Genomic DNA, 11,928 nt, shown 5'->3' with positions numbered 1-11,928 from the left:
CGGCATGCCTGGAGACATGCCGGGGGTCTATACTCTTACTTAACTTAAAGCTATACTGTGCCTGAAAGGGCGGATTGACCCTTAAATAAACTTAAATACTGACTGACTGACTGAAAAAATATTTGGATATCTTGCCACATAATGTAGCTATAACTTTTTGTAAATTTGAAACTATGAATCACTCTTTACCTATTGAGAAGGGAAGACATTACAACATTGAACGTTGTGAAAGAAAATGGTCACGTTGTGACAAGCATTCAATTTGGGATGAATTTCATTATCTATTTGAATGTGGCTTTTTCAGTGCCAGTAGAAAAAGTTTTGTCCAAAGTATTATTTTAACCATCCTAGTTCATTCAAACTAGATGAGTTAACACAAAACTTTTTAAACTAGCATTATTTTGCAAAACCATTTTGTCTAAGTTTAAATAATTTCATTCTCCATATAAAATATACTGATCTCATAGTTGGATGCACATTTGTAACTCTTAGTAACTCTTAGAAATAGTAAAATGATTTATAGCTTTTAAATGTTTTAGACATACAATATGCTGCTTTGTTGTTTATTACACTTAGCATTGTCTTTGTAATTACTGGTCTAATAGAGAAATGAAAGACTGAATAGGATCGGCACTTTAAACATGAATTGCTCGATTCATGGATTTGCCGATCCTATTTTGTCGTTCATTTAACATGAACACCGAAATAATATATTTCGTTTATTAAGTACATGTAAGATTAAAATATCTTTCACTCTTAAAGACAGTATCTTACATTTTCACTCGTCAGTACGGTACTCGTGAAAACATTGCACATGGTGTTTACTCGTGAAAGATATTTCAATATTAACAAATAAGATCGGAAGTCTCAATATTGAAAAAAAAAACATTATATGAAAAACAATTCAATTAAGACAATAACATGAGTGTAATGTCCGCTGACGTCTTTATTACTTTCGACGACGTCTTTGAAGTCATTTTTGGCATCTTTTGAATTTTCCGTTGGCAGCGAAAGTGTTAAAAGCGTTAAAGCATTTGTAGTTTTATACTTGTACCTGTGTTAATAATGAACGCAAAATGATTTACAAGTACCAAGACAACACATTCTTACTAGTTTCGATTTTTATCTCTTCGTCAGAAATAACAACATTCAATCTAGCAAACATTCTAACAAATATTCATCTAGATTGAGTCACAACTGTTGCCTTTAGAATGTTCACAAACTTTTCATTTGATTTGACCATGTGACCTACTTTTTGACCCCAAATGACCCAGATTAAAGCTGGACTGAGAGATCATTAACACAAACATTCTGACCAAGTTCGACACTTGAAATTTTGTCATTTTTTAACATTTCCGTAGCACTATTTTCTTTTCTTTAAAAAAATAAGATTGAGACAATTTGCTCAAGCCACTGAACTTTTTTTATAAAATCAATACGCCTTAAGTATATATAAATAGAATGATTTATCGTGTTTTTAAACATTGGCGTGCTTAAATCGAGAGCCAAAAAGCGTTCTTTTCGACGCTAGAAATATTCAACAGATATAAAATTTATGAATTAAAATTATGAACACTAAAATTGTGTTTGTAATTGTCATTATTTTTCTCATATGATTTAAATACTTGTGTTGAAAGTAAATGAACTTCTACAATGTGCGTTAAAACGAGGAAAATTTTGTTGTGAATACGTGAAAATCTGAAAACAGTAACTGAACAAATCGACAATGGATTTGGACATTTGGAGGCAAATTCAATGGAATAGACAAATATAGCTTACTAGGTAATTATTGTTGAACTTAATTAGGTTAGTGTTTCATTTCGAGTGTATACTTTTACTAACCTCATTAATTTGGTTTCAGTGTGATTGTGTGACTGTACTGTCTATGTGCCTGCCAGCTTAGCTCACTAGGGGGAGCTTTGGTCTACGGATCGCGGGGTCGCGAGTTTGATCCCCGGGCAGGACGTATGTTCTCCGTGACGATTTGATAAAAAACATTGTGTCTCAAAATATTCGTCCCCCCACCCTCCGATAATTCATGTGAGGAAGTTGGCAGTTACTTGCGGAGAACAGGTGTGTGCTGGTACAGATTCTAGTAACACTGATTAAGTTAACTGCCCACAGTTACATAACTGAAATATAGTTGGAAAACGGCATTAAACCCCAAAAATTAAATGTACTGTCTATTTCCTTTTTGTTGATTAAGGGTCATTTTAACTGTAAATATGTTCGCCTTATTTACACAATTATTGTAAATTGAATGCTAGTATTAAAATATGTAAAATGAATTGCGCAATATATAATTTCTATAGACGTATCCTGTAGCGACAGGCTTGATAAACAACTAAATTTACTGTACGAATAAATTAAGTCTAGTTTATTTTATGTATCTAATCGTATAAATGCATATTCAGAGCTTAAGTATTACCCATTTATAGCTATAAAAGTAGACAGTATGCAAATGTAACTGTGTTTATATGTCATATGTTTGCAGAAAGAATAAGGTAAACATAAGCTCCAACTAGAAAAAATGGTTAAAAGTTATTTCGCGACAAGTTTTCTTTTTAGGAAAATTGGCGCAGTGACATGCCTGTCTTAAAATGCCATGAAACATCGAACAATTATTTTATCAAGCTGAAACTTGGTATTTGTCATGTTAATATAGTAAATGAAACTTCCATTATTACAAAAAGCCACTTTTTCTGATCATGTCATCAACTGACCATCATACATGTACCTAAATAATTTATTGAAATATTTTTCCTTCAGATACGAAATTAAAATATTTTAATTGCATTGGAATTCATGTGTTTGATTTTTAATCAATGGGGCTGCTTAGTTGATGTTATAGAAATGCTACAAGTGCCTGACAGGAATATTGTTTTATCTGCGTAATGAATCATGGCTTTTTAACGAAATTTATTACAATACAAAACTATTTTTGTCACAGGCGATCATTTCATGTTCGAGTTCTAAAGCTTTGGTTTATAGCACGCTGATAAATACTTACGGTAACACATAAGCCAGATTTTGAAGAAAAAATATTTAAAATAACATTCTCAGTTATGTCAAGTATATTAAAATAAATTTCATTTCCTTATGTCAGCGACAAAATTTTTTATACCCGTAAAGGTAAAACATTAATATAATATTTTTACCTGATTTCCTGTCTGAAACGCGATTAAAACTCAAGCGTGTAAAAGGGTAGTGTTATTATTAAAATGTGCGTTGATGAATTTTTTTGTCATACATGTACTGACCAAACTTATACAGTTAGTGAAATTACGCAGTGATACAAGATTTAATACCAGTTTGATTACGTACAACACCGGTATTTTCTATATGAAAAAAAAAACCCCTCAGTTTTAGTGAAAAGAGCTAATTATTGACACTCTACACAATTTTTAAAATCGTTCTATGTCACAGATAACAGTTGTTGTATGCTATTTTTGTAATTCATATTCATAAGATAATATCAGTACTTTAGTCTCCATTCATGAAAAAAAGGTTAACAATATGATATAAAATGTAGTCTTTAAAAATGCATTCAAATAAAGACATAATTTCCGCAAGATTAAAGATATTGGCAAAACAGCAAAACATCTGTTTTTATGTACTAAATCTGTCAATATCGATTCATGTTTTGATCATTGCAAACATTATATTAGTATATTATTTTTCTTTGTACCGTTAAAACCGATAATTCATTATTTGTTGAAATGTAGACATTTTAGTAATAGTGAACAAAAGCATTGAACAATACAACAAATATTTAATTACTACAGAAGATCGTTCCTCACAAGTTATCAAAACTGTTTATTATAGTTAAACAATAGAAATTCACACACGTCGCGCCGCGTGGTCTCAAATGTCGGTGATTTTGATCATTATATCAGAAATGGATAACCTCCAAATAAAACTTGTAAGAAATAAGTGACCCTAGCGTAATTACACCTGATTTGTCTCTCTGGGAAGGTATTCATTTTTTTACAATCGACGTAGTTGTCAAGTGCAATAATAATTTTAAAAAGAAAATAAGAAAAGAAAAAAAAAAACAGCTTCGAATATTGTCTTCAATAATTGTTCTTTAGTAGCTGGTTAAGGCCAGAGCTTACAAATAGTTTGTTAATTTTACATATGGCAGATATTTATTTTGTCACGTGATCCGATTTGTAAAGTTGGAATTGCTTTGTATACTCATATACCTTTATGTATGGTGTGAGTTTAATAAAGTGCTTGTTCTGTTCTGTTCTGTTCTGTTCTGTGTAAAAGGTATTATCGGTTAGCATGATCAATGGTGCCTTGAAGCTAATTACTTGAAATTCTGCAGTTAAAATAGTACTTATAGACATCCATCTAAAAATATTTAAGTTGAAAAAATGGATATTAAACCCCATTATTATTGTGGGTGTTATCGTCATTTATGTCAGTAACAGTGAGATATTTCGTCATTTTCTCAAACATTGAATCTATAAAATAGAACAATATAATGAATATCAAGATGACATTATACACTGAATTCGTCAGATTAAACAAGAAGGACTCATAAAAATTGTTTGAAGTACACTGGATATCTGAGAAAGTTAGAAAATACACGAAAATTGAAACTGAATATTCATCAAATCTCTGGAGAGTACATTTTTCTTTGCAATTGCATTAACATGATAGTCTCTATTTCTACGTAAAATGATGGCTTGAACAATATGAACAGTGTGTTGCCTTTTAAAGTCATGATGCGAAGGCGTTAGTTTTAGCTGTACTATCCAATACAGAGGATAATTAAAAATTATTAAAAATGCTAAACTAGTTTTGTAGAGAAGGTTCCTTATATTCACCTATTTACATTAAAAGTCGAGTTCACCTAGAATTTGAAATATTTTAAAATACCACATTCATATTTATTTTGCTCATTTCTTATTAAATCTTATTGTCAAAAGTTTATATTGCAATATTTCGAATATTGGTCACTGGTTCTACATGCAAGATCACGGAAATCAGGTTTCCAAAGGTCTCTGGAATTTGACTCAGTCGACTCTTTGGCTGAGTGATTAGGGTATTGAATTTTCACCCATGCGATCCGGGTTCAAATCACATGGAATTTTATATAACATAAGTCTATCTTCTTCGATTTCTGTTAAGATGGGGTTCGTCTGGGAAACAGACTTTATCTAGTGCCTAAAATGGCACTGTGTGTGCCAATATGGCATTCACATCACATATGATGATTCCTTTGAAGAGGGGCAGTCTTACCGTCGCTTACGCCTAGCCAGTAGTCTGACAACTACGTCAGAGTGTCGACTCATTGGCTCAGTGGTTAGAGCATTAGACTTCCTCCCGTGCGAGCTGAGTTCAAATCTCGCCTCAGGCACGTGGGACTTTTTCATAGTAAAAGTCTCTACTTTTCATTTTTTTTGTCAAGCAGTTAATTCGTTACTCGTACGAACTTTATCTTGTGCCTAAAATGGCACTTTCTTTGCCAATATGGCATTCACGTCGTCATATATGATGACTTTTTTGAAGATTAAAACCAGCCTCTGTCAACTGCGTCAGGGGGTCGACTCTTCCGCTTAGTGATTAGAGCATTGATCTTCCACCCGAGCGGCCGGGGTGTGAATTCCCTCCTCAGGCACATGGGATTTTTCATGATAAAATTCTATCCTCTTTATTTTCTGCTACGCTCTTACGTAGGAAGAATGGTGTAAAAATAATGTTTGTTTCCGGTATTTCGACCTACCCTAAGTTTTTTGGCCCAGCCTTAAATGTTTTTTTATTGCCTTGGAGAATATCTTTTCTTCAGCATTTTAACAAAAAGTTGCAAGACTGATTTTTTATGCCTTAAACTTGGCAGTGATGTTAGAAATCAACTTACTAATGCATTTAAGGCATAACCCCCTTATTTGTATTCATTTTTTGACACAAAAATAATTTCCGAAAAGTCTTATTTAAATAAAAAAGTAAATAAAAATAAATAAATAAATAATAATAATAAAAAAATCCGATTTACCTACCCTAAATTTTTTGAGCATGTTATCGGAAAAAAGAAGGTATTTAATGCCTCCGCTGCTATTTCCTATGTAGAAATAAAAATTTATAACATATCTTTATCAACATTTCTAGCCTTTCCCACCTGCGAGACTACTCTAGTCTTGGAGGTCTGTATTTAGGCAATCAAAAGATACCAAAAATATTGGGTTGACCATAATGCAGTGAAACCATGGTCACGTGACTGACACACGTGATGAAAAGGCTGATATGGCGTAGGTAAGACATCAGGAAATAGCTACTTTCACTTTCATTTTACAAGACAGCTTCATTTCAACTTTTAGCTTAAAATCATTCGTAGACAATGAAGCATCAATAAAGCTTATATCTGACATGAAAATGGCCTTTAGTATGCGCAAAGTTGGCCTTGGTGTCCAAGACAAATTCATTTCGTTCGTTGTTTCGACTTGGCTTGATGTCTTATATCAGCCATCATAAATAAAATGTCAATACCTTCAAAATATCTATATCATGAAGATTAAAGCGTAAAGGAAAAATATCAATGTCAGTAATAACCAATACGCTCCTTATATGTCGTCAGTTTTCTGATCTGAATAGCGATATTATAGAAATCGTTTTATTTGCGTCTTGAGGCTTTTTCGTAAATGTGTTGTTTTTTTAAATCTTTATATAATGTAATGAAAAATCGTGTTGAAATGCGATATACCAACAAACATAATGACCTTCTAACGCTATAACTGTATTTGTATAAACGTTATACATTTCTTTGTCAACGCGACAATAAGTAGTAATATATTATATTTATTATCTAACATAATTAAAATTTAATTATGTTAGATAATAAATATAATATATTGTAAATGTTGAGGTAAGCAGATCCTTTAAAGCATAAGCACGAGTTTCGTATCTGGATAGAAAATATATGACCAGACTGATAAAATTCCTGTGTACATCGAAATGTGTTCAAAATAAAACCCATGTACTAAAATATGAGCCCGATTCATGTGATATGTATAATCTTTTGAATGCCGGAATCCATAGATTCGAGCCTGGTTCCCTTCCTAGGCAGTTGAAAAATAAATCCTTCAGAAAATTACACAAATTGTCCATCACTATTTCATCTATTTTGTCTATGATTTAGTTAGAAAAGACCGGTCCCAAGTCTCTAGCCCTTCCTGTTAATGAAATATCTATCAGGAAACAAGTGCCTTTAATGAAAGTAAGGTATGGCATTTAACGACAGTGAACGTAGCACCATTGATATAATTATGTTTAACTTTATCCTTTTCGCAATATTTAATTTTTACATTGAATATAATTACTTATTGTCTCCGGAGGTAGCATGGCATACAGAAATTATTCTAATAGCGTTCAAATAAAATGAAAAGTGTAAAATAAGCAACTAGATCCGCTGTGGTAATTGCCGTTTTGTCGCAAGCACTGGTAGCTCGTAACTAGACAGACTTTACCTGAGATCTGATCCTGTTACGTTCTTTCAACTTAAAATTTTACTCTCATCAGCGCTGTAACGAGATCCCTCGGAAACATAAAATGAAACCAAGCAAAATATAGTAAAAAAAAACTTCAGATGGGTGCTTTCCTTAATAATTAAGATGGAGATTTGATTTTTTTTGGGAGCACCGGGTCATTTCAACAGGGACTAGATATGATAAAAATGCTATTTACTATTGTATTGCAAGCAAACCCGTTTGTTGATTATATCTTACTTATTATCGCCTTTCTACTATCGTCAGATTTTACACAGAGACTAATCCCTTAAAGGAAACACATTTTCTATGTGGCACAACACCTAAATGGCAATGTTATTGGCGGAGATAGATCAGCTGGGTCTGTTTAAAAGTGAATATTACATAACTGAAACTATTGTCACGCAATTCTAATGCGACCTTGGCCGTAGCCAAATTCAATATAAAGACTTCGAAGCAACCCACCCGTATGCATATCTTTCTACTACAGTTTCTATTTTTGGCGGATGCGAATTTGGCTGTATTTTGTCCGGGGAAATCTACTTTTAACTTTGACATTTTATCGCTTAATTGTGCTCTTGACATTCTATTTCATTGAGGCGAAACAATAAGTATTACAAAAGGTTTGAGGCGGACTGGCTCCAGGGTGACCTTTCATCACTGAATGTGACCTTGTCCTTGGACAACGGTCTGTTGGTATGAGCGACACTTCGTGTCATTTAGGATGACATTGCTGCTAAAAACTCATTGCTCCGTTCATGTTAAAGTTACGGCCAGGACAAGCTTAAGAATGACATTGTACCCATAACCTAGACATTAGCTTAAATGGGACAGAGGAATATGGAGTATAAGCGCGACAGCCAATCAAATTGAGGCAATTGTTCCAGCTAAATAATGAATTGCGCTATGGATATCACAGTTACGACCGGCACGAAAATTAATATATCATGAGACTTGAACGTATGGCCTTGATTTGCGCTTGCCACTCTTAAAGAAAAATACATCTGGAGAATATATAATTCATTGCTCATTGATGCTCAAAATTTTTATACGACAAAACGTACACAATAACGTACATAAGGAAAGCGTGTATATATTAAACATAAATTTCCTTGACTTTGCTGAATTCAAATTGAGCGATCTAAATAAAGTATTAGGGGTAAGCAGTTAATACCAAAGATGCGTTGAATTAGATGATTTTAAAAAGTAAACAAATAACGCAATTTTAACTGCAGCTATTTTTTTTTTCTCGCCTAAAAACAGCAAATAATAAAATACGGCCACCCCATGATATTATCAGTTAAACGGTAAAATTACAGTTATTGAACCACGCAGCATTTGTATTCATCACGCCAAGTAAGATATGTAGGCCCAAATATCAAACATTTAGATCTGATAAACAAATTGATAGAAGAGTAGTTAAAAAAATCAGTAAATTTACATTTTCAAGCTTTTGATTAGGACATTTAACTTCATAGACGTAATATTATGCTATTTTCAGATATCTTATTGTTATTGCAAGGCTGTAGAAAATTAATTTCGACATAAATCAAATGATTACGACAATTGAAATCAAATCTTTAATGTGCCTTTAGTACTTGAAAACCAATTTACTGATAGATAATTATGTTCTTTATAATATTTCAACGACATCACGGGTACCTCAATAAAATGTATTGTATTTCAGAAGGCCTTACAAAGTTTACAGATCGTCAATGAAGATTTTAGAGATAAATGAGTTTGGTTTAAAATGCCAATACCGGCAATACGATATATCAACAATTACGCTCTTTACGTTTTAAAATTTGTTTTATGGTTCAAAATAAGGGATAATACATTGTATTATGTATTGTAAAATCCTTGTATAAAAATACTGAAAATGATATTTTGAGAAATGATATTTTGAGTGTTGCTATGACCTGTGTGAAAGTTTAACAATTATTTTTATGCAATCTAGAGCATCTTGAAAAAACTCCAAAACTAGATATATGTCCTAAGTATATGCGTAAGTGCACTTCACAGTAGGTAACGAAGAACGGACACCGTGAAAGTATCAATACACACAAACTGCCTTTTTGAATTGCCTGTATATAAATCTCTGTAACTTAGATTTAGAAAAACTACTTATTTAAAAGGATATCTGAAGGGAGAGTTACTATAATAAGAAATAGCTGTGTAACATGTTTCAAAAGGTTTTCATATAACCTTGTGTTAAATTTTAGGCTGAAGCCCAACGGATGTGATAGTCCCATCAGGCTGCCTTTTTAATATATGGAGCGGAGTTTCATATCAGGGGTCCACGGCCATGGCCTCGTGCTGCTGGAAAATGTTGATAGCCAGGAATCGTGCGTATGTATGACCTTCAATATGTTATCCTTGTTTACACGTTGATAGCTAGGAAATAGGATCGTGCGTATGCGTGCCTTTCATTATGTTATTCTTGTTTACATGTTGTTAGCCAAGGATTTGGATCGTGCGTATGCATGACTTTCGGTATGTTATCCTTGTTTACACGTTGACAGCTAGGAATTAGGATCTTGCGTATGCGTGCCTTTCAGTATGTTATCCTTGTTTACATGTTGATAGCCAGGGATTTTGATCGTGCGTATGTGTGACTTTCAGTATGTTATCCTTGCTTACACGATAATAGCTTGGGATTAGAATCGTGCGTATGCTTGACCTTTAGCATGCTATCCTTGTTCACACGGAAAATGTTGATAGCTAGGAATTAGGATCGTGCGAGTGCGTGGCCTTCAGTATGTTATCCTTGATACACAACCTGCGCTCGTGCGCTTTTCAGGTTGAAACGTTCAAAAATAACTCCGTCTAAACAAATGAACCATACGGTAAGTGGCATAAAAATACATTTACATCGATAACTTTCAACTTTTTCGAAAGCATAGGCACCCATTTGTGAGAACATTGCAAAGCTTATACCTATTTCTCATACAAATTGATAAAATTCTAATTCTTGCTTGCAGAATAATATCTGATGTCTAAATAAAAGCATACTTCTGTCCCTTGATGAGTGTAATGTTGGCCATTAAATTGTTTTTTTCCCTGCATGTGACATTACTTGTCACATGTCGACCAGCACCAAGTTTCACTAATTCGGGATTATGTAATCAGTATGTTAACAGATACATTTTCCTTATAATTATCTAAACAATGTTAACGACAAATCAGTTATGCAATGAAGTTCTACAATCAATTACATACATACATTTACAAGCTCAAGTTCTTGTGCAAAACAAGATTATGCATCAGCATAAACTATATGTCCTTTACTTTGAACCATTGTATAATCGTTGTGGATTCTTGTAACGCAAACAGCCACTGTGTCTCCCAAGATATCTACCCTATTTGAATTAATCCCCAGATAGTAGTCAAACTACCCTATGATTAAACCTCTGTCAAATAAAACAAATAGAACATATCAAGTTACAACTGAAATGATCTGACAAAACGTTTTAAACTTTGATGACGTGGTAGAATACCAAATTGTGGGTTTTTATTACTCAAAATAATTTAGTGATTTGTGCATATCTAACAATAGTAAAGCAAATATTTCAATCTGACTGAAATACGTGATCATAATAAGACTTATGATGATCACGTATTTCAGTCAGATTGAAATATTTGCTTTACTATTGTTAGATGTGCACAAAACACTAAATTATTTTGAGTAATAAAAACCCACAATTTGGTAAAGGTAAACGTAGCATTTAGGAAATGATTTAAATCAGATTGACAAATATTTAAATCAGTGATCGACATTGGGTTGAAAAAAAAGAGATATAAAAGCCTTATCTTCATTGTGTATTTTTTCTGCAGTTTTCTACTATACTCATAATACAGATATTTAAACGTGTGGGGCTTAAAAACCAGAAATAGAGAATATTAGGTTACTGTCTTATAAATTTAAAAAGCCTGCCAGCTTATCTCAGTAGTTGAGAACGTTGGTCTACGGATCGCGGGGTCGTGAGTTCGATCATCGGGCGAGGCATGTTCCCGTGAGTATTTGATAAACGACATTGTGTCTAAAATCATTAATCCTCCACCTCTGATACATGTGGGAAAGTTGGTTTGTACTGGTACAAAATCCAAGAACACTGGTTAGGTTAATTGCCCGCCGTTACATGACTGAAATACTGTTGATTAAAGGGGTTTAAACCAAAACAAACAAACAAAATATAGTCGGAGAAAATATAAAATTTGAGGTTTTATTTATCCTACCGTCTGATCTAAAAATCATTCTTTAAATAATTTGTTTGTGGTTATTTCAAATACTGTGTGCATACGCTATATATCTGTACCAAGGTCCCACGTACCTAATAAAAGTGCGTTTATATAAGAATAATTGCATAAATATGTCCATTATTTTCAAAAAACAAGAAATTCAAAAAGAAGTCCACCAAAATTTATCATACTCCTTGAG

At 33.0% G+C, this 11,928-nt stretch overlaps 1 long non-coding RNA gene across 1 annotated transcript in view; it reads left to right on the top strand.

Annotated features, from left to right (window-relative positions):
• The first annotated feature begins 1,448 nt into the window (after window positions 1-1,448).
• Window positions 1,449-11,928, top strand: part of LOC128549475 (uncharacterized) — a 38,117-nt gene continuing 27,637 nt past the window's right edge. The window contains exons 1-2 of the long non-coding RNA XR_008367738.1: window positions 1,449-1,782; window positions 9,713-9,839. This is a non-coding gene — a long non-coding RNA (uncharacterized LOC128549475). The remainder of the gene's footprint in view (window positions 1,783-9,712; window positions 9,840-11,928) is intronic.

Source organism: Mercenaria mercenaria, chromosome 16 (genome assembly GCF_021730395.1).
Source record: "Mercenaria mercenaria strain notata chromosome 16, MADL_Memer_1, whole genome shotgun sequence".
In the NCBI taxonomy this organism is placed as follows: Eukaryota; Metazoa; Mollusca; class Bivalvia; order Venerida; family Veneridae; genus Mercenaria; species Mercenaria mercenaria.
The sequence above is the reverse complement of the archived record's forward strand: the minus strand, read 5'-3'. Positions and strand labels throughout refer to the sequence as shown.